Here is a 20,243-nt window from a genome sequence, read left to right on the forward strand (position 1 = left end):
AGAACAGACTGAGTGGTAAGCACATAAAGATGTTATATTATAAAGTTGTGCACCTGAAATTTATATAATGTTATTAACCAATATTACCCCAATAAATTCAATAATAAAAATATTTTAGTTTAAAAAAAAAGATAACCTCACCTAGTCTGAGAATTTGGGAAGGCTGTCAAAGGGTTGAAGTTGGCAGGTATCACCTCGGTTAGTAGGACCACAGGCTGTGTGCACAACTGATCTATGAACCAGAAAAAGGCAGAGACGAAAACAGGTAACTATGACTCGCTGCAGCTCAAGTGTGTTTCTGAGAACTCTGATTTGTAAGGCCCCCAGAGATGACTTCTCTGAAAGTCATCAGTTTGGTAAGGATGGAGTGTTACACTCTAAAGGAATAAATTGGGAAGCCCTGGAAGAGGAAAAAAACAGCTAACAGTTAATTATGCTCTCCTTTATTAAAAAATCCTCAGTTGTCCAAACTTGTGATCCCCATTTCTCCTCCTCACATCTCCTCTGCACCTACTCCACAGAGCTTCTGTCGTCATTCCTCTGCAAATGCTTTCTCAGTCCGCAATGGCCGTCACGTTGCCAAGTCTATCGGCCAGTTTTCATCATTCGTTCCTTCAAGCTATCAGCAGTGTTTGAGAGAGCTGACTGTCTTTCCTCCCTAAAACACTTTCTACATTTGGCTTCCCAAATACCATACTCTCCTGGTTTTTCTCCTACTCTACTGGTTACTCTACTCTGTGTTCTTTACTATAGCCTCCTCTCAACCCTAAGCTCTGAATGATAAAATGTTTCACCGTTAGCCCATGAACTTATTCTCTTCCCTATCTATACTCTTCCCCTAAATGATCTCGATTTCATGACTTCAGATACCATCAACATGCTGACAATTCTTAAATGTACATTTCTACCTATACCTGACTCCATCCTGAACTAAAAGACCTTTGAACCCAACTACTTTTGAACCCAACTGTCTACTGAATATATCTGTTTAGATAAATAGATGAACAAATTCTAGAGCTAGGCTCCCCAGATTCAGGTCCTACTTTTGCCTTGTACCAGTTGGGCAAGATAACTTCTCTCCATCTCAGTTTCCTCAAAGGAAAAATGGGTACACTTTTATTCATCTATCTCAGAGTTCCTTAAATGAGTTAACCTATTGAAAGTACATCTCCCATAGCATCTCATATCGTCCAAGGAGCATACAGTTAGCTACAGATAAGCATCCCCAAACAGAATTATTCTTTTTTGCAACTCCTCACCTCCAGTCACCCAGTTGTTTAAACCAAAAATTACTCAAGCAAAAAATAAAACTCTTCTCTGGCACAACTGTCCAATCAGCCAATCTTGTCAGCCTCACCTTCCTAACCATCTCAACTCTATCTCACCAGTTCTACTTCAGTCTAAGTTACTAGATACTCTCACCTGGGGTATTCCAAGAGCTTACTATTGGTGTCCCCACCACTTTTAGACTTGCTCCATATAGTTTATTCTCCCCCTACAGTTAGAGTGATTTGGTAAAGGATGAGTTATTTACTCCTCTGCTCAAAATCCTCCAATAGTCTCTCACAGGTTTCAGAGTAAAAGTCAGAGTCCCTGTGGCCAAGAGGATCTGTCCCTCCCCATCACACAGCTCCTCCTACTCTCATCATCTACATCTACACTCTGTTCCTTTTCCACTCCTCATGGGGAAATCTTGCTTTCGCTCAAAGTTGCTACATATGCTCACCAGGAATCAAATTGGCTTCTTCCTCACTTCAGTCAGATCTCAATTTAAGTGTCACTTTATCAGTGAGTTTTCTCTGTCTATGTAAGACAGAACACCTGCCCAGACATTCTCTAACCCCTGGCTCTAATTTTTTTATAGCACTCACCCAAGTATTGTATTTGTTTGTTATTGCCTGCCCACCCTCCACGAGAACTTAAGCTCCAGGTGGTACAGCCTCATGATATTCACTGCTCTATCTCCAGCACTTATAACAATATTTGGCATTTTAACTGTTAAAACATGTTTGTTGAGCAAATGAACATATTTTTTTTTCTGGAAAGATTGTTAGTTCCAGAATACTTGGGAAGCTGTTTTTTTTTTCCCTAATCAGTTCAGATGTTCCCACCCCTACCTAACCTTAATACAATATTTGTTCATGCTATGCTTCCCATTAAAGATCTCACTGTGTGTTAATGTACTAGATTATGCTATTTAATAAATAAAGACACTGAAATTAAATAACAGGCTGTTTGCTATGACAATAACCACTGTCCCCTTAATTGATCTCTGTATCCCCTTATCCAATGTGAAAATTATGATTGATAGATTCAACTATGGTCTAGTGCTGGCCAAAATAAAGTAAGCACGCTAGGGCCCATCTTTCCCACCAAACACAACTAAAAAATTTCTGAACAAATACAAGCAAATATTGGAGGATTCTGAAACTTATAAGATACCAGGCAGATTAGAGAGAAAAGTCCAAATTTAAAGACCAATAAGGTGATGATAAGATTCCTATTGTTTTTCCTTTATGTCCCGCCTTTGCCCCACCTGTGGGCTGAACTGGGGATCCACATCATGGACATGTGATGCAGACCTTGGCCCTCGGGGTCCGTGTGTTGTGGCTACGATAAACAAATTCACACAGACTAAAGAAATCCTGTGGAGGAAAAGGGATGGCATGGTCACTCTCAGTGAAAGAGAGAGGGCTGGGACCCTTGCTTGAACAAGCTTTTATTGCTTTTCTGGGCACAAGAAGATGGTCCTCATGTACTGTGCACAGGTTCACTTTAGGTGGTTACCTTTTACAGAAAACAAAGGAGAAGATGTTGCTAATTACATCAGAGAAGAAGGATATTTGCAAATGCAAAGGGAAAAGTGGTTGAACTGGCTATACTCCTCCTTGGAAAGTTTAGCATAGATTTTAGGAAGTTACTTTAAACATATGCAGTAAATATTTTCTGCCTCAATTTAGGGTGAAGGAGTTTTAGCAAAAGGAAGCCTCAAATCAGCCTAGGTAAAATGCAGGCCTGTTTCCCCAGGGGAGAACCTATCTTGTGGGCGTGGGTCCTGTGTGCTGGACCTTGCTCCTCACTGGCCTTTCCAAGTGGGGGCTGGGCTACATTTCCCACACCACATAGAACAGTCCCCTATAGGCATGCACAGTTGAAGTCCAAGAAAACCCATCTTTCTTGCAAGAAGACCAGGAAAAGAGGCCCCTTCTCAGCCCTTCCCCAAGTGCAGCCATTATCACAGAGCTGTATGGTTATGGTGGAGGCAGGGTGAGTGCCTTAAACTTTGAGTGAAAATCTGTACCTTGGAATAAAGAACTAGGAAGAGATACCTTTGTTGTACAAAGAGTGTGGGAGGGAAATTTCTTTTTTCTTTTCTTTTTCCAACCATTGCTTTTTCTGGAAAGGAACCTTCTAACATAAAACTGTAGATAGTTTGAGAGAATCCCACTTGAGAACTCCACATTTCTATCTAGAACTATGAAAAAATGGTCCCTAGAGGCCAGCGAATGTGAAGCAATCCTGGTGAGGCTACAGCTGGAAGAGGTCACCTACTTCTGGGTATGAATCAACACAAACAAGTCTCAGGCTTACCCCCAAACTGTGCACGTGTGAAAAATAACCAAAGAAGCAAAACAAAGGTTTTGAGAACCAAACCTGTATATAAATTATTGCTCAAGCCCCGAACTAACCCCCTGAATGGCATATGCAAAGGGTAGACCAAAAAATCATAAAAAATGCTTTGAAAAGCGAAAAGATATTCACCTGCAGAAAGTGAAACAAAAGTGATAGCTGACCCTAACTGGACAACTGCCTCCTAAAAATAAAAAGAAAAATTATTTGGAGGATTTTAACAAGATTGCAAAAATGAAATGTAGAAGATAAAACCCCCAATTTCTGAACATGTGATGAATGAGCAAAGTTGACCAAATTTCCAAGTAAAATATAATCAATATACATCAACCTGGGAATGACCAAATATTAAAATGATCAGATAAGACATTTAAGCAGCTATTCTAACCATTCTACAAAGGATAAAAATGAAAACTTTTGAAATGAATAGGAAGATATAACTTCTCTGTGGAAAAGTAGAAAATAAAAAAGAAACAAATAATGATTTTAGATCTAAAAACTAAAATATCTGAAAAAGTTTGTTAGATGAGTGCAATAACAGAATGGAGATGAAAGAGGGAAAAATCAGTAAATTTAAAAAGCAATTAGTTGAAATTGTGCAATCAAAAAATACAGAGGAAAAAGATTCAGCAAAATGAACAGTCTCATGGAGCTATGGGACAATATCAAAAGACTAAATACTTATGTGCAGTTTACCCTTGAACAATGCAGGAGTTACAGATGTAAATACCCACACAATTGAAAGTCTGTGTACAGCCCTGGCTGGTGTAGCTCAGTGGATTGAGTGCAGACCTCTGAACTAGAGAATCACAGATCAATTCCTAGTCAGGGCACATGCCTGGGTTGCAGGCCAGTTCCCAGCAGGGGATGCACGAGAGGCAACCATACATTGATATTTCTCCCCCTTTCTCCTTCCTTCTCTTCTAAAGATAAATAAATAAAATCTTTAAAAAAATCTGTGTACAACTTTTGACTCTTAACTACAAATAGGCAACTGTTGACTGGAAGCCTTACCAATAACATAAAAAGTCAATTAACATATATATTGTATGTTATATGCATTATATGCTGAATTCTTACAATAAAGTAAGCTAGAGAAAAGAAAATGTTAAGAAAATCACAAGAAAGAGAAAATTTATTTATAGTATTTATTGAAAAAATCCACATATAAGTGCATCCACACAGTTCAAATCTGTGTTGTTTGAGGGTTAACAATAATTGGACTTCCTGAAGAAGAGGAGAAAGATTAGTGCAGAAATAAATAAATATTTTTTTAAATAATGGCAGAGCCCTGACCAGTGTGGCTCAGTTGATTGAGCTTCATTCCACAAAGCAAAAGGTTGCAGGTTTGATTCCAGGTCAGGGCATATGCCTGGGTTGAGAGTTTGGTGCCCAACTGGGGCATATGTGAGAAGAAACTAATCAATGTTTTCTTTTTCATATCGATGTTTCTCTCCCTCTCTGTCTCCCTTTCTTCCTCTCCTTCTAAAAATATTAACTAAATAAAATGTATTTTTTAATTGTTGTTCTATTCCAGTTCTCCCAATTTTCCCCATTATTCTCCCCTGCTCTGCTCCCTCGAGTCAATCCTCATCCTGTTGTCCATGTCCATGGGTCATTTACACCTGTTTGTTGATTAGACTCTTCCTCTCCTTTTCCCCTTTAATCCCCCTCCCTCTTCCCTCTGCTTCCATCAGTCTGTTCTTTGTTTCCATGCCTCTGGTTCTATTTGGCTCATTTGTTTGTTTTGTTCACTAGGTTCCTCTTACAGGTGAGATCATATGGTATTTGTGTTTCACCACCTAGCTTATTTCACTTATCATAATGCTTTCCAGTTCTATCCATACTGTCAAGAAGGGTCGGAGCTCCTTTTTTCTTTCTGCTGTGTAGTATTCCCTTGTGTAAATGTACCACAGACTTTTGATCCACTCATTTACTAACGGGCACTTAGGCTGTTTCCAGCACCTGGCTGTTGTAAAGAACACTGCTATGAACATAGGGATGCATAGGTTCTTTTGAATTGGTGTTTCATGATTCTTAGGGTATAAGCTCGTTATTAAAAAATAATGGTGGGAACTGTCCCAAATTTTCTGAAAGACATAAACTTACAAAATCAAGGTTAATGAACTTTAAACTGGCTAAGTTCAAAGAGAAACTACATTCTCATGCAATAAAACTTCTGGAAGCCAAAGAATGAAAAAAATTATTAAAATCCACTGGAGAAAATTGGCTCATTATAGAGAAGGGAACAATTATTCAAATGACTACAGATTTCTTGTCAAAAAAAACCCCCAAAACACTGAAGCCAGAAGATAGTAGATCATCGCACTTAAAATGCTGGAGGAAGAAAGAACTGTCAAACCAGAATAATGCATCTCTAAAAGTAACCTTTAAGAATGAAGGTGAATAAAGACATTATTGAATGAAGGGAAACAGCATTTACTGCCAGGAGATTTACCGTGAAAGAAATGCTAAAGGAAGTTCTTCAGACTATAAATAAATGATTCCAGAAGGAAATTTGAAACTCCAGAAATAAGAAAGGGTAATATAGACGACAAATACCTGGGGAAAGTAACAGACAGTTCATCATATCTTAAGTTTTAAAGTATGTATAGTTGTTTATATGGAAACAATACAAAAATAATATGTGATAATACAAGAATAAACTCTGTTTCATGTACTCACAACTGTAAACCTACTTTTGCCCACCCCTGTACATGTGCTGGCTACAATAGGAGCAGCCCTTATACATCATGAGGTGCACTGAAAATAGAGGCCACACATGGCAGAGACACAAGATATAAGGATCCTGGGATCCTTACACCATCATCACCACCAGATCTAATCATTCTGAGATTTATGTCATTTGTAGTTTTGTCTGACTCAAACTATTATAAAATTTATGTTAATATAAATTTTAAGAGAGGTTTTAGCCAAGACTTCAAGAATGAAAAGGAACCAGGCTTAGAAAAATAAAGAGAAAAAGAGTAAAACAGTTCAGGCATTAAGGCAGAGCTTGTGCAAATATTTGAGGCAAGAAAGAATCAGTGTGCGAGAAAAACTGAACAAAGACCAGTATGGCTAATAATTTGTGAAAGCAATGGAGTGGTACAAGATAAGATTTTGGACATAGGAAGGGTCAGATCACAAATGTGAGAAGTTTAGATTTCACTCTAAGTATAGTGGGAGACAACTGAAAGATTTTAAGCAAGGAAGAGATGATCCAATTTGTACCTTCCCTTGGCAACTATGAATGACTGACCGCTAGTGTCTGGCTGCCAGTGGCCACTGTCTAGCCTTCTGTATTAATGTCTGTCACCTGAGCCCTCCAGGCAGTTTTCATGGACAAGTGTCCTTTTAAGACACATCAGGTCTGGCTCCCTCCATCAGGATCCACATACTGTTTTATTGACCCTAGTGGTTATAAAACCAGTTCTCCCCACAGCACTCTCCCTTTGCCCTGCCACCACAAGACACTCCAGCCAACCTTTTGCTTTTAAATGTGTAAGCATTGAAACAGTGTCCTGTGTGCTGTAAGAACCAAGGGATACATGTCAGCCTCAGCTCTCTAAGTGGTTCTTGAAGTCCCCCTGTCTTGACCTGGTGAAAAAAATAGGGAAAAACCACATCTTTCTGCATCTAGTCTATAAAGAAATCCTCACTCTTGTAACTCTGACCTCTACTGAATTTGTTTAATACATACAGACTAAAGTTGGATGATTAGCTAATGCTGATAAAAGCAAAATTTGGCCACTTCCTTTGCAATAATTGTCGAGCACCTCAGTTATACCTTACATTTATTTTTCTCAGATCAGTGTCTCAGCTGAAACTCAAAAGCTAGGAAAGTACAACTATAACGTATTTCAAAAAGATGTGATTTGATTCCAAAATATAATTATTTGCATCTGATATTTAAATACCAGATGCAATGTTTTATTTATTAGTTGAAAGTATTTTTGAAATATTTTTAAGAAACTACTATATTCAAGTATTATCCTAGATTCTGAGGACATAACAATGGAAAAATCTCAAGTTACAGTGTAGTGGGGAGACAAATATAGACATAATTACTCTCTGTATATAAAGTATATTATTCCATATAAACATTCAATGCATAAAAGTTATGTGTTCTACATGTATGACATGAAAATGCAATCCAGGGAAAGGACAGTAAAGCATCAGGAGGGCCTTCTATATAGTCCATGCTCAGAGAAATGAATTGCCGGAAGATCACAGTTGAAGAATTTTTAAGACAGATCACAGAAAATATCTCGAGCTACACAGAAAATTAAATGTCTTCATCATAAATAGGGCTAAGTATCAGTAACGTGGTTGGGCATCAGAAAAAGGGAGAACTGGGAACCCGAAGAAAAGTTGTCATTAGAAGCAGAGCAGAGAGCACTGTACCATTTTATCTGTGGGGGAGAAATCTTTCTCCCTGGAGCAAGCTGCTTCTAAGATACAGACAGAAACATCCCATTTCTTTTGCTGGGGCCAGTAAAGGTGTTGACATATTACTTACAAAAAAGTAAAAGAGAAAATAATTAATTTTCCCTGGATGTGAGGATGTTATGATGGACATGACACTGCAAAAAGAGTGACATTAAATGGAGTGTGTAAAGATAAGCGAATCTCACCAGGTAGAGAGGAAAAAAGAAGTGTTGGGCCTCTGCTGCTTTGCCTGTGCAGCATTTCATCTTCCTTCCTTTGGAGAAGGAAGGACCAGTCTTTCTTCTTTCCTTGTCCTCTTAAGGGATTATCAATCAACAAGTCCTATTCCCCAACCCCCTCCCAAAGCTAAATAGAATCTTTTAAATCTGTTAAGTTGGAGGTGATAGGTGAACTCCAGTGTTAAAGATTTTAGCTTCATTCATAGTTGATAGGCTTAAGTGATTAATACATCTGGAAAGCTGTTTTTCCAGGAACTCCACTGCAGGAAATACACAAGCAATTCTGCCTTGTGTCCTAGAGAGTGGACCCGTGATAGAGATGGTATCTGAGCCACGTGTTGATCAACAAAAGAATTGTTGATCAACAGATAAAAAAGTGCTAGGAAAATCGCCACTGGACTGCAACTCTTATCCAATTAACCTTTTCCCCTAACCCCTTACCTACCCTTTCTTCTCCTTATAAAAAAGGTGGGTTTGAGATGAGATGTTAAATAGTTTTTGAGGGTATATAACCTGCTGTCTTCTCAGATCACTGACCATCTGAATAAAACACCCATAAAAATTCAATCCGTGGCTCTGTTTATTGGTTCTGGTAGTGACAAACCAGAATGAACACTTACTTTTCTGGTTTAAGAGGTAAAGGGTACAGAAAAAATTTACCTACTTAAATATTTTCAATGTTTTCCTTTCTAACCCATCCTCATTTGCACACTGATATTTTCCTACAGACCAATATTCATGGGTGGCAAATCAAGGTGTCAGCCACAGCTGGCAACAAGGTTGCTACAAGACTTTAGCCATCTTTGAAGTTAAGAGGCAGACAGCTCATGCAAGTCTGTCCTCACTTCGGACTCTAACTGCATGTTCAGAGGTTCTCAAATCCACCCTCCGTTTTGATAATTTACCTTAAAGTTTCATAGAACTCATTGAAGGCTGTTATACTTACAATTATGATTTATTACGGGTAAAGGAGTCAGACTCAAATTAGCCAAGGAAGAAATGCTGGGGTAGAGTCGGAGGAAGTACCAAGTGTGGGGCTTCCATTGTCCTTGCCCAGAGGAGCCAGGACATTCTCTGTCCCAGTGTCAATATGTAACAACATGCTCGGAGAAACAGCAACCATGGACACTTGCTCAAGGCTCAATGTTCAGAGTTTTTATTGGGGCTCCATCTGTAAACATGACCCCATGACTACCCACGTGGTTGATCCTAGTCCCCAGGTTGACTGATACCACATGACCCAAAGGCCTACCCTAAATTATAACGTGGGTCTTTTTAGATGTGACTAGTCCCACCCTGAACCATGTTGTCAGACTATTCAGTATAACCCACGTCTCCAAAGACAAAAGGGACACTTAACAGATGCAATATTCCAGAGATTACTCAGAGATTATGTCCCAGAAGCCGAGGGCAAAGGTCAGATCCATTTTGGGACCAGATTACTGTATTTTTTGCACTATAAGATACACTCCCCGCCTACCAAATTTGGGAGGAATAATGGTTGTTAATGCTGCTGTTGAGTTCTGTTTACATTTACATTGGTAAAATGTTACTTATGTTATTAAATATTTTACCACATTTTTTTGCTTCAAAATTTTTTTTCTATTTTCCTCCTCTAAAACCTAGGCATGTCTTATGGTCTGAAAAATATGGTACATTCTACATGTCTACCTAAAGCTTTGACATTTCACAGCTCTACTGAGGAATAATCCACTTCCCAGACTTTCTCAAGCGGTTGGCAGCAGGATCCAGGTCCCTGTGGACTCCTGGACTGAGGGCTGAAGTTCCTCACTGGCTGTTGTCTAGTCTGCCCTGAGTGTTTGCCACATAGTCCTCTCTGAACTAGCAATTTACTTCTCAAAGTGAACAAGTTAGGAAGCAAGAAGGAAAAGTGCCAGTGAGAGTGCTAGCAAGCTGGAACTCACTATTTTGTAACAATCGTGGAAGTGATACGCTGTCACCTTTTCCCTTACTGTGATTATTAGTAGCAAGTCATTTGGGTTAGCCCGCACTCAAGAAGAGATTTCACAAGGACATGAATACAAGGTGACAGAAAGTACTGGAAGCCATGATAGAAGCTGCCTACCATAGTAAGCTTAGGGAAAGAAGACAGGAGAGGGGGAGGTTGATGGTCAAAACAACAAGGGTAATTAATGAAGGTGATGAATCTACCTTCCTTCACCGGAGGTAGAAGGAAATGTGTTGAGAACACACGCAGGAAGGGAAGACGCTAAACATACAAAAAAAATGAATCAGAATTAATAACGAACTTTTCTTTTGGTCAGTTGTTAAAGTTCCATACAGTATATTATAGTACATTATTAATTACACATTGCCATGAAAAGCTGCATGAAAATTCCTTTTACTACATATGAAAGTCGCTCCTTCTCAAGTAACTAAGCCTCCCCATTGCTAATGAACTGGTTGTTTAAATCATGCTATGTGTGCCGGGAATAGTACTTGGAATATTAGGATTTCATTAACTGTTGCTTTGAAATTAATGTAATAAAATACTGTGCGTTAACAAAAAGTTAATTGAAGGTGAATTGTGTACATACTTATGATAGATGCACCTACAAACTAATATTTTCAATATTAGGGCTAAAAACTATGAATAAGTTATCTTAGTGTATCCTGAATGATATCCAATTATATAAAAAGATCATTTAAACTAGATTTAATATTGGCCAGATTTTACTAAAATGCTGAATCCAGTTCTTGGCTTATGAGCAGTTACTATAAAGAAGTAAAGTGATCCTGGGTTTCATTTAAGGTATGAAGGAATAGTCTTAAACCTTAAATAAGATTTCAATTAAAATGCTGATTAAGGTCTCTGAAACTGAGGGCTTCAATCTTTGGGATATATTATAGTTAGTTGAATTCATAAAAAGTTTCTCTACTGAAAATATGACATTCATATTAGATTGTTTGATTTTCTTTCTGATAACATAATACTAGATTATCAAATAGATGGTTTGTGAATACATTTTAAAAAATCAGATGGGTTCACTAATATTACAACATTCAAATTCTACCATATATTCTCCTCTTCTGAATGCTGTTGGAGAAGATCACAAAACCATGCTAACTAAACTCTTAACTTTTCAGTCACAAATCTCAAATAGTCATTCAACACCCTCAGATATTCCTACTACACTTTCCTAGTAAATACACTTTTTTACTTGCCAGTATGACCCTGACACATCTTACTTCTCCTCAAATCTCTAACAACCACTCTTTCCTCTCACTTCCCATTGAAACAGTAGAGAAAATAAATGAAATACAACAAAAACTATCTTAACTTCCAACCACTCAGATTACCAATTTAAACGATCTTTATCTGCATAATGTTCACTCTTCCTGTTACTGAAAACTTGCCCTCTATCCTAGTAGAGGCCAATAAGTTATCGGCATAGTGAATATATCATCCCTTCTTTTATTTTATTTATTTATTATTATATATCCCTTCTTGTCTTAAGCCTGAAGTCCTGCAGTCATTTGCCTTCTCTTTAGCATCATCAACTTTCCCCTTTATTATTTATTTATATTTATATATTTATTTCTTTTATAATTGCCACAACCTCAGACACATGTTCTACTATTTCCTGTCTTTAAAACATAATCTCTCGATCCACACTTCTCCCTCTTGCCACAGTTTTCTGCTTTATTTAAAAAGAATGCTTTTCATCCTCACCTGAGGGCATTTTTTTTCATTGCTGTTTAGAGAGAGAAGAAGGGAGAGAGAAAAACATCAGTGCAAGAGAGAATCATCAGTTGCCTGTTGTACGTGCCCTGACCAGGGGCTGAACCCACAACCTAGGTATGTTCCCTGACCAGGAATCAAAACCACAACTTTTTGGTTATGGGATGAGCCAACCAACTGAGCCACACAAGCCAGGGCAAGTTTTTATATTTGCTGACTCACCTCCCATTTTCAATGCAACCCATTTCGATCTAAAATTTTCTCCTCACTACTCAACTTCTCCTCACTACTGAAATGGCTTTTATCAACATTAGTAATGACCTACATCTTTCCAAATTCAATGGCTATTTTTTCTCTTTAATTCACTTTTCAGCAATATTTGATACAGATTGCCCATTCTTTCATGAAACACATCTCTTGACTTTCATGACAGATATCACATAACAGTACGCACACAGGTTTTCTCTTTAAAATTGGCCTTACCGCTTGCTTTTCTCTGCCGGCATTTTATTTCCCTGTTTACTAGTCCTCCACATATCTAAACATTTTATAGTTTTAGCTCTTACATTTAGGTTTATGATCTATAATGAGTTCAGTTTTATAAATAGTGTGACATAAAAGTTAAACTTTATATATTAGTGATTCAGTATCCAGTAGTTCTAATTCCATTTGTTGAAAAGATATCCTTTCCTTATTGAATACCTTTGCCAAAGATCAATTGACCTTATGCACATGGGAGTCCATTCTGGGACTCTGTTATTCTGTTCCACTGACTGTGTCTATTCTTAGCCCCAAACCACAATGTCTTAATTATTGTAGCTTTATAAAAAGTCCTGAAATTGATGCTATGAAACTTTCAACATTGTTCTTATTCAAAATTGTTTCAGTTATCCTAGGTCCTTTGCATTTCTATATAAATTTCTGAAAACATTTGTGAATTTCTACAAATCGGAAGACCACTAAGATTTTGATTGGCATTCCATTGAATTTCTGGATAAATTTCAGAATAAACCTTAATAGTATTGAGTCTTCTAATCATTGCCATGTGTTCATTTTTAGTGAACTTCATCAGTATTTTATAATCCTGAGCTTACAAAATCTTGTTAAATTTATCTCTAAATATTTTGGTGTTATTAAAATAGTATTGCTTTTTAAGTGCAATTTTAATTGTTATTACATGTCTAGAATAATAGTTAAAAATAAATTATTTATTTTTATATTGATTTAGAACATTACCACCTTGCTGAATTCACTATTAGTTCTCTAGTAACTGCTTTTGTAGATTTTAAGTATCTTCTACATAAATGATTACATCACCTAAGAATGATGATAATATTATTTCCTCCTTTCCAATCTACATTACTTTTATTTCTTGCTCATACCATATTGCATTGGTTTGTTACCTCCACTACAATGTTTGACCAGGAATTGAGAAAGCAGACATTCTTGCCTTATTCTCAATCTTAGGATGAAAGCATTAATTTTCATGATATTAATAGATTTGTCATACTTGCCATTTATCAGGACAGGAAAATTTTCTTCTATTTGTACTGTGCCAAGAGTTTTTGTCATGAATAAAGGCTGAATTGTTAAAGTAATTTTTCCTGCATATTGAGATGATAATGTGTTTTGTCTTTTTACAGTGTTGATATGATTAACTACCTTATATGGTACTTTAAAATTTGAACTAAATTTGCATTTCTAAGATGGCCTAATTTTTTTAGTATATGTCATCCTTTTCATGTATTGCTGTATTTTACTTGGTAAAATTTTTGCCTCTGTGTGTACATGAGATGTTGGATTTTAATTTTTTTGTCTTTGTCAAATTTTGCTATCAGTTTAATGCTGGACACATTAAATGAGTTTTAAAGTATTCCATCTTCTAATTCCTGGAAAGGTTAGTATAGCTTTGATGTTATCACTGTCTGAAATGTTTGGGAGGATTTATTAGTAAAACCATCTTGTCCTGGAGTTTTCTTGTAATAAGTGTGTGTGTGTGTATGTGTGTGTGTGTGCATATCTCTGTGTTATAAGAGAGAAAAAGAGAAATTTTTAAACTAAAGATTAAAATTACTAAAATAAACAATGTCTGAGATTTTACTACCCACATTTTCTTCTAGGATTTTTATGGTTTCAGGTATAACATTTAAGGCTTTCATCCATTTTGAATTTATTCTTATGTGTGGTGTAAGAAGATGGTTTAGTTTCATTTTTCTACATTAGCAGTCCAATTTTCTCAATACCATTTATTGAATAAACTATCTTTAGTCCATTATATGTGCTTCCTTACTCTATCAAGTGTTATTAACTATAAAGGTTTGGGTTTATTTCTGGGTTCTCTATTCTCTTCCATTAATCTATATACCTGTTTTATGCCATTATCATGCTGCTTGGATTACTATGGCCTTATAGTATAGTTTGATATGAGGTAATCTGATTCCTCCAACTTTGTTCTTTCTCAGGATCACTGTTGCTACCTGCGGCCTTTTGTGGCTCCATATATATATTTGAAATATTTGTTCTAGTTCTGTGAAATATATCATTAGAATCTTGATAGGAGTTGTATTGAACCTATAGATTGCTTTGGGTAGTATGGACATTTTAATGATGCTAATTCTTCCTATCCATGAACATGGTATGTGTTTCTACTTACTTGCATCTTCTTCGATTTCTTTTCTCAGTGTCTTATAATTTGCCAAGTATAGATCCTAACATCCTTGATTAGGTTTATTCCTAGGTATTTTATTCTTATTGAAGCAGTTGTGAATAGGATTGTTTTCTTAATTTCTCTTCCTGTCAGTTTGTTATTGGCATATAAAAATGCAACTAAATTCTAGATATTAATTTTATGTGCTGCTACTTTGTTGAATTCATTTATCAGTTCTAGTAGTTTCTTGGTGAAATCTTTGGGGTTCTCTACGTACAGTATCATGTCATCTGCAAATAAATACAGTTTTACTTCTTTCTTTCTAGTTTGGATGCCTTTTATTTCTTCTTCTTGTCTGGTTGCCATGGCTAGGACTTCCAGTACTATGTCAAATAAGAGACGTGAAAGGAGACATCTCTGTCTTGTTCCTGACCTTAACAGAAGCACTCATAGTATTTGCCCACTGAGTAGCTCCTCAGTCAAGGGAAACAAAAGAAAAATTAACAAATGGGACCATATCAAACTAAAAAGTTTTTGCATGGCAAAAGAGAACATTAACAAATTAAAAGACAACCTATAGGATGGGAGAACATATTCACCTATATATCTGGTAAGAGGCTAATAGCCAAAATTTATGAAGAACCTATAAAGCTCAACACCAAAAACCCCCACAAACAACCTAATTAAAAAATGGTCAAAGGACCTAATATAGACACTTCTCCAAAGTGGACATAAGATGGCCAATAGTCACATGAAAAGATGCTGAATACCACTAATCAATAGAGATATGCAAATTAAAGCCATGATGAATACCTGTCAGAATGGCTATCATCAATAAATCAACAAACAAGTGCTGTGGAGGATGTGGAGTAAGGGGAACCCTTTCATGCTGTTGGTGGGAATGCACATCGATGGAGCCACTGTAAAAAGCATTATGGGGATACCTCAAAAAATTTAAAATGGATCTGCCTTTTGACCCAGCAATCCCACTTCTGAGAATACCAGGGTATACCCAAAGGAAACCAAAATAATAATTCAAAAGAACATAAGCACACCTATGGTCATTGCAGCATTATTTACAATCATCAAGATATGACAGCAACCCAAATGTCCATCAATAGATGAGTGGATAAAATACCTTTCAGACATTTACACAGAGGAATATTACTTGGCCATAAAAAAGAAAAAAATTACCCTATGTGACAGGATGGGTGGATCCAGAGAACATTATGCTAAGTGAAATAAGCCAGTCAGAGAAAGACAAATACCATATGATTACACTCATACATGGAATCTAATGAACAAACTCAATTAACATGCAAAATAGAGACAGATTCATAGAGAATAGGATGACAGGTAAGGTGGGGGGTGGTAGGGAATGGAGAGATTGAGTGATATGGAAAAAGGATTCATGGACATGGACAACAGTGTGGGGATTGTGGCAGGGAAGGTGTATAAGGGGACTAAATGGTAATGGAAAAAATACATTTTTAAAAAGAAAATTACTAAGGCGGATATAGAGCTATTCAAGTTATCTTTTTCTTTTTTGGCAGTTGTATTTCAAGGAATTTGTCCAATTCTTTTATTTATTGACATAAAAGTGTTCTTAATATCCTTATTATTTAACTGTCAGCTGAATCTGTAATCATCATTACAGATTACACCTCTTTAATTCTCAGTATTGGTAGTTTGTCTGTCTCTTCTTTTCCTATTCTGCCTGGATAGAGAGTTTTTATCAATTATATTGATTTTTTTCAAAGAACCAAATTTTGGTTTTATTTTTTGTTTTTTAAATCATATCTTATTGTTATTCTCTTATGGTTGTCCCAATTTTTACCCCTTTCTCCTCCTCCACCCATCCCACTCCTTACTGCCACACTGTTGTCCATGTCCATGGGTCATTCAGCACTTGTTTCGTCCATGTCCAAGTGTTTTCAGCACTTGGCTATTGTAAATAGCACTGCTATAAACATAGGGGTGCATAAGTTCTTTTGAATTGGTATTTCAGGATTCTTGGGGTATACTCCCAGCAGCAGAATCACTGGGCCAAAAGGCAGTTCCACTTTTAGTTTTTTGAGGAAGTTACATATTGTTTTCCACAGTGGCTGTACCAGTCTGCATTCCCACCAACAGTGTACTGGGGTTCCCTTTTCTCTGCCTCTTTGTCAGCACTTGTTTTTTGTTCATTTATTAATGATGGCCATTCTGACAGTTATGAGGTGATACCTCATTATGGTTTTAATTTGAATCTCTCTAATGGCCAGTGATGTGGACCATCTGTATGTCCTCCTTGGAGAAATATCTGTTCAGGCCCTTTGCCCACTTTTTGATTGGTTTGTTTGTCTTCCTGTTGAGTCATATGAGCTCTTTATATATTTTGGAGATCAAACCCTTGTCCCATGTGTCACTGGCAAATACGTTCTACTATGCAGTCTATTCCCTTTTCATTTTGCTGATGGTTTCTTTAACCATACAGAAGCTTTTTAGTTGATGTAGTCCCATTTGTTTATTTTTCCCTTCATTTCCCACGTCCTAAGGAAATATATTAGCAAAAATATCTCTGTGTGGGATATCTTAAATTTTCCTGCCTATGTATTCCTCTAGGACTTTTACGGTGTCCCTACTTATATTTAAGTCCTTTATCCCTTTTGAAGTTATTCTGGTGCAGGTGTAAGTTGGTGGTCTAGTTTCGTTTTTTCGAATATACCATCCAGTTCTCCCAACACCATTTATTGAAGAGGCTATCTTTACCTCCTTGTACACTCCTGCTCCCTTTGTCAAATATTAATTGACCACAGAGACTTGGGTTTATCTCTGGGTTCTCTATTGTGTTCCATTGATTTCTGTGCCTGTTCCTATGCTAGTATTGGACTCATTTATTTCTTTTTCTTCTCTTTCATTTAATTTTTGTCTACTCATTATTTCCTTTATTTATTTTGTTGTTTTTTTCTAGTTTCTTTAGAAGTTTAAATTATTGAGTTTTTTCCCTCTATTGTAAGCAGTTAATATTATAAATTTTAATGTTTTTTCATTTAATTCAAAATATTTTCTAACTTTCATAGTGACTTTTTGATTCAATTAGAAATGTTGCTTAATTTCCATATATTTAGAATTTTTACAGATATCTTTCTATTATTTATTTCTAGTTTAATTACATTGTGGTCAGACAATATACCTTGTATGGTTTTAATCCTTTCAGAGTTGATGAAATTTGTTTTATTATACAGATTACAGCTTTTTTTAGTGAATGTTCCATGAGCACTTGTGAAGAGTTAGTGTATTCTACCACTGGGTTGAGTCACCTATAAATGTCAGGTAAGTTGGTTGGTAGTGCTGTTCAAGTCTTCCATATCTATAATAATTTTCTGTGTACTTGTTACACCAATTACAGAAAGGAATGTTGAAGTCTTTAATCATTACTATTACTTTTGGTATTTCCAAGTAATCATATTTTTAACTGTATGTTGAAGCTCTATTACTAGATTTACAGTTAGTATTATGTCGTCTTGATATAACCGATCCCTTTCTATCAGAGTCACACTCTAGCCTTCTTTTGCCTTGACTCTAACCCAAGGAGGCTGAACTTTGTAGATTACACCCTTGCCTTCTATTTTTAGTTTAATTTTGGCCAATGAGAGATACCAGGGGGAGTTTGGCATGTGCAAGCAAAGAGGTTTGGGAACTTAATCCTTTCAATACCTCCCTGCTGGTTTGCAGGTTGGCAGGGACTGTTTATGAAGGCACCATAGGTGTCTATCACCTTCATGGTTGTTTCTCACAGCAGTTGTCTCCTTAGGTTCTGGTAATCCCTTACCTGTGGGTGATAAGGGTTTTCTGATTAGTTCTGGTTACTTCGGCATCACGTGCTGTTTTTGGTAACCCTGTCCGTACCTTTGTAAATGACCCTTTCATTAAGCTACCTTCGGCCACCTTTCTTGAGCCATAGATGGGGATTCTTACTGATCTAACTTGTGTTTTAGTACTTTCTTATTTAAAGAGAACTTATTTGGTTCTTTTTATTCCACTCACTTGTTCAACCAAGTTTATCACTCAACATCAGGCACTTGAAAAAAGAAAAAAAAAAGGATCTATCTGGGTGTTGTTAATACAGGAAGAAGTAACAATGACTACCTTGACCCAGTTCTCAAACTCAGTGCCAGGGTCCAAAATTCTCACACCTAGGCACTACTTCCTAGGCATTGCTGTAGATCACACTATGTATCCTGCTAGAGACTCTGCATGGCCATAAACAAGCTGGAGCTGCAGTGGTTCTCAAAGAAGCATTAGGTCTCATGGCACATCAGCTAAGCATAACAGAGCTATCACAGCAGCCCTAAGTTAAAGACTGAATTGCAATCATGTGTTTTCTCACACATCATCCCATTTGTCACAAAATATGCACCATTTGGTTTGCACAGAGGAGAGTTATGATAGCTTTCCTTTGCAAGAATTAAATGCAGGACAAACTGTATTGTGGAGAAATTGGCAATGGAGAATACTCAAATTATAGCAGTACATTTGAATGAGAAATTCTCGTTTTCCTTGAATCCAAAGGCCGTGATATGCTGAACTGTGTTATTTCTGACTTAGACTGAAAGTTTTCTGAGGGGTATATTTTACAGAACACTTACAAAAATAAAAATGGTGCGAATGGGCGATAGGTTTACAAAAGGTTTAAACAAGTTAAACTTATCCGGATATGCTGCAAAAGAGTGGAGCAACAGTTTTCATACCAGTGTTTCCATACATTGGACTAGCCTCATTTTTGCACTAGCCTGGCTTACAACCCTTGAACCGCTGCATCCTGGATCTCAAAAAAAGTTGGTGGTACCAGCAGGGGAAGAAGAGGGCACCACACGACTCTGATGACCCGCTTCGGACACACTTAAACAAGAGCTTCTTTCCCGAGTCCCACCGGAAGACAAGCCGCTATCCCTAGATCTTTCTCCTCTCGGTTACCACTTTCGTTGTTCACTCAGGCTCCGCCTTCCGGCCTAATGCACCAATTAAAACTAAGAACAGAGAAAAACCGGAGAACAGATAAAAAGAGAAGAGAAAAAAAGGCAAAAAGCCGCAGGGAACCCGCGGCAGGCAGACTCTCGCGATAATTCGCCAGCACCGCGGTTCCCGGGCGGACCCGGGAGCGGACCTGTGGGGGCGGGTTCTCTCGTGGCCCCGCCCTTCCTGAGCGCTGGGGCAGTTTGGCGGGAATTTCGCCGGTTTGGGATTCCGGCCCCACGCACTCCGTGGCTGTATTTGGGACCTCGGCGGGCGGATCTCGGGGACCGAAAGTGTGAGTAGGCACGACGTGCATTCTGCAGGGGCTGCCCGGGTACCGAGGATTCCGGCTCTCGTTGCCCCCTGCCCGGGCCGGTCTCTGCCGGGTTCGTTCCGGGAGAACCTTGGGACTGGCTCGGTGGCCGGGAGGAGTGGGGTTTGGCGCGGGGTACTCCCGATCCCCACCCGGAGTCTGCAAAGGAACTTTCTCACAACGCTGCCGGATGACTGGCTCGGTGCGATTTAGCGGAGGGCACAGGGCCAGGCTGGCTCGGGAGGTGCCGGACGGTATCTGTCCAGCAAACGTGTTTTCCTC

The 20,243-nt window shown here is 37.7% G+C and overlaps 1 protein-coding gene across 2 annotated transcripts in view; it reads left to right on the top strand.

Annotated features, from left to right (window-relative positions):
- The first annotated feature begins 19,831 nt into the window (after positions 1-19,831).
- MMS22L (MMS22 like, DNA repair protein) overlaps positions 19,832-20,243 on the top strand; it is a 120,139-nt gene continuing 119,727 nt past the window's right edge. For both annotated transcript variants that reach the window (XM_037144418.2, XM_053664862.1), the window contains exon 1: positions 19,832-19,943. The gene's annotated coding sequence lies outside the window, so the exon portion shown is untranslated. The remainder of the gene's footprint in view (positions 19,944-20,243) is intronic.

The sequence above is a fragment of the Artibeus jamaicensis genome, unplaced genomic scaffold (genome assembly GCF_021234435.1).
Source record: "Artibeus jamaicensis isolate MK-2021 breed Jamaican fruit bat unplaced genomic scaffold, CSHL_Jam_final contig_387, whole genome shotgun sequence".
NCBI lineage: Eukaryota > Metazoa > Chordata > Mammalia > Chiroptera > Phyllostomidae > Artibeus > Artibeus jamaicensis.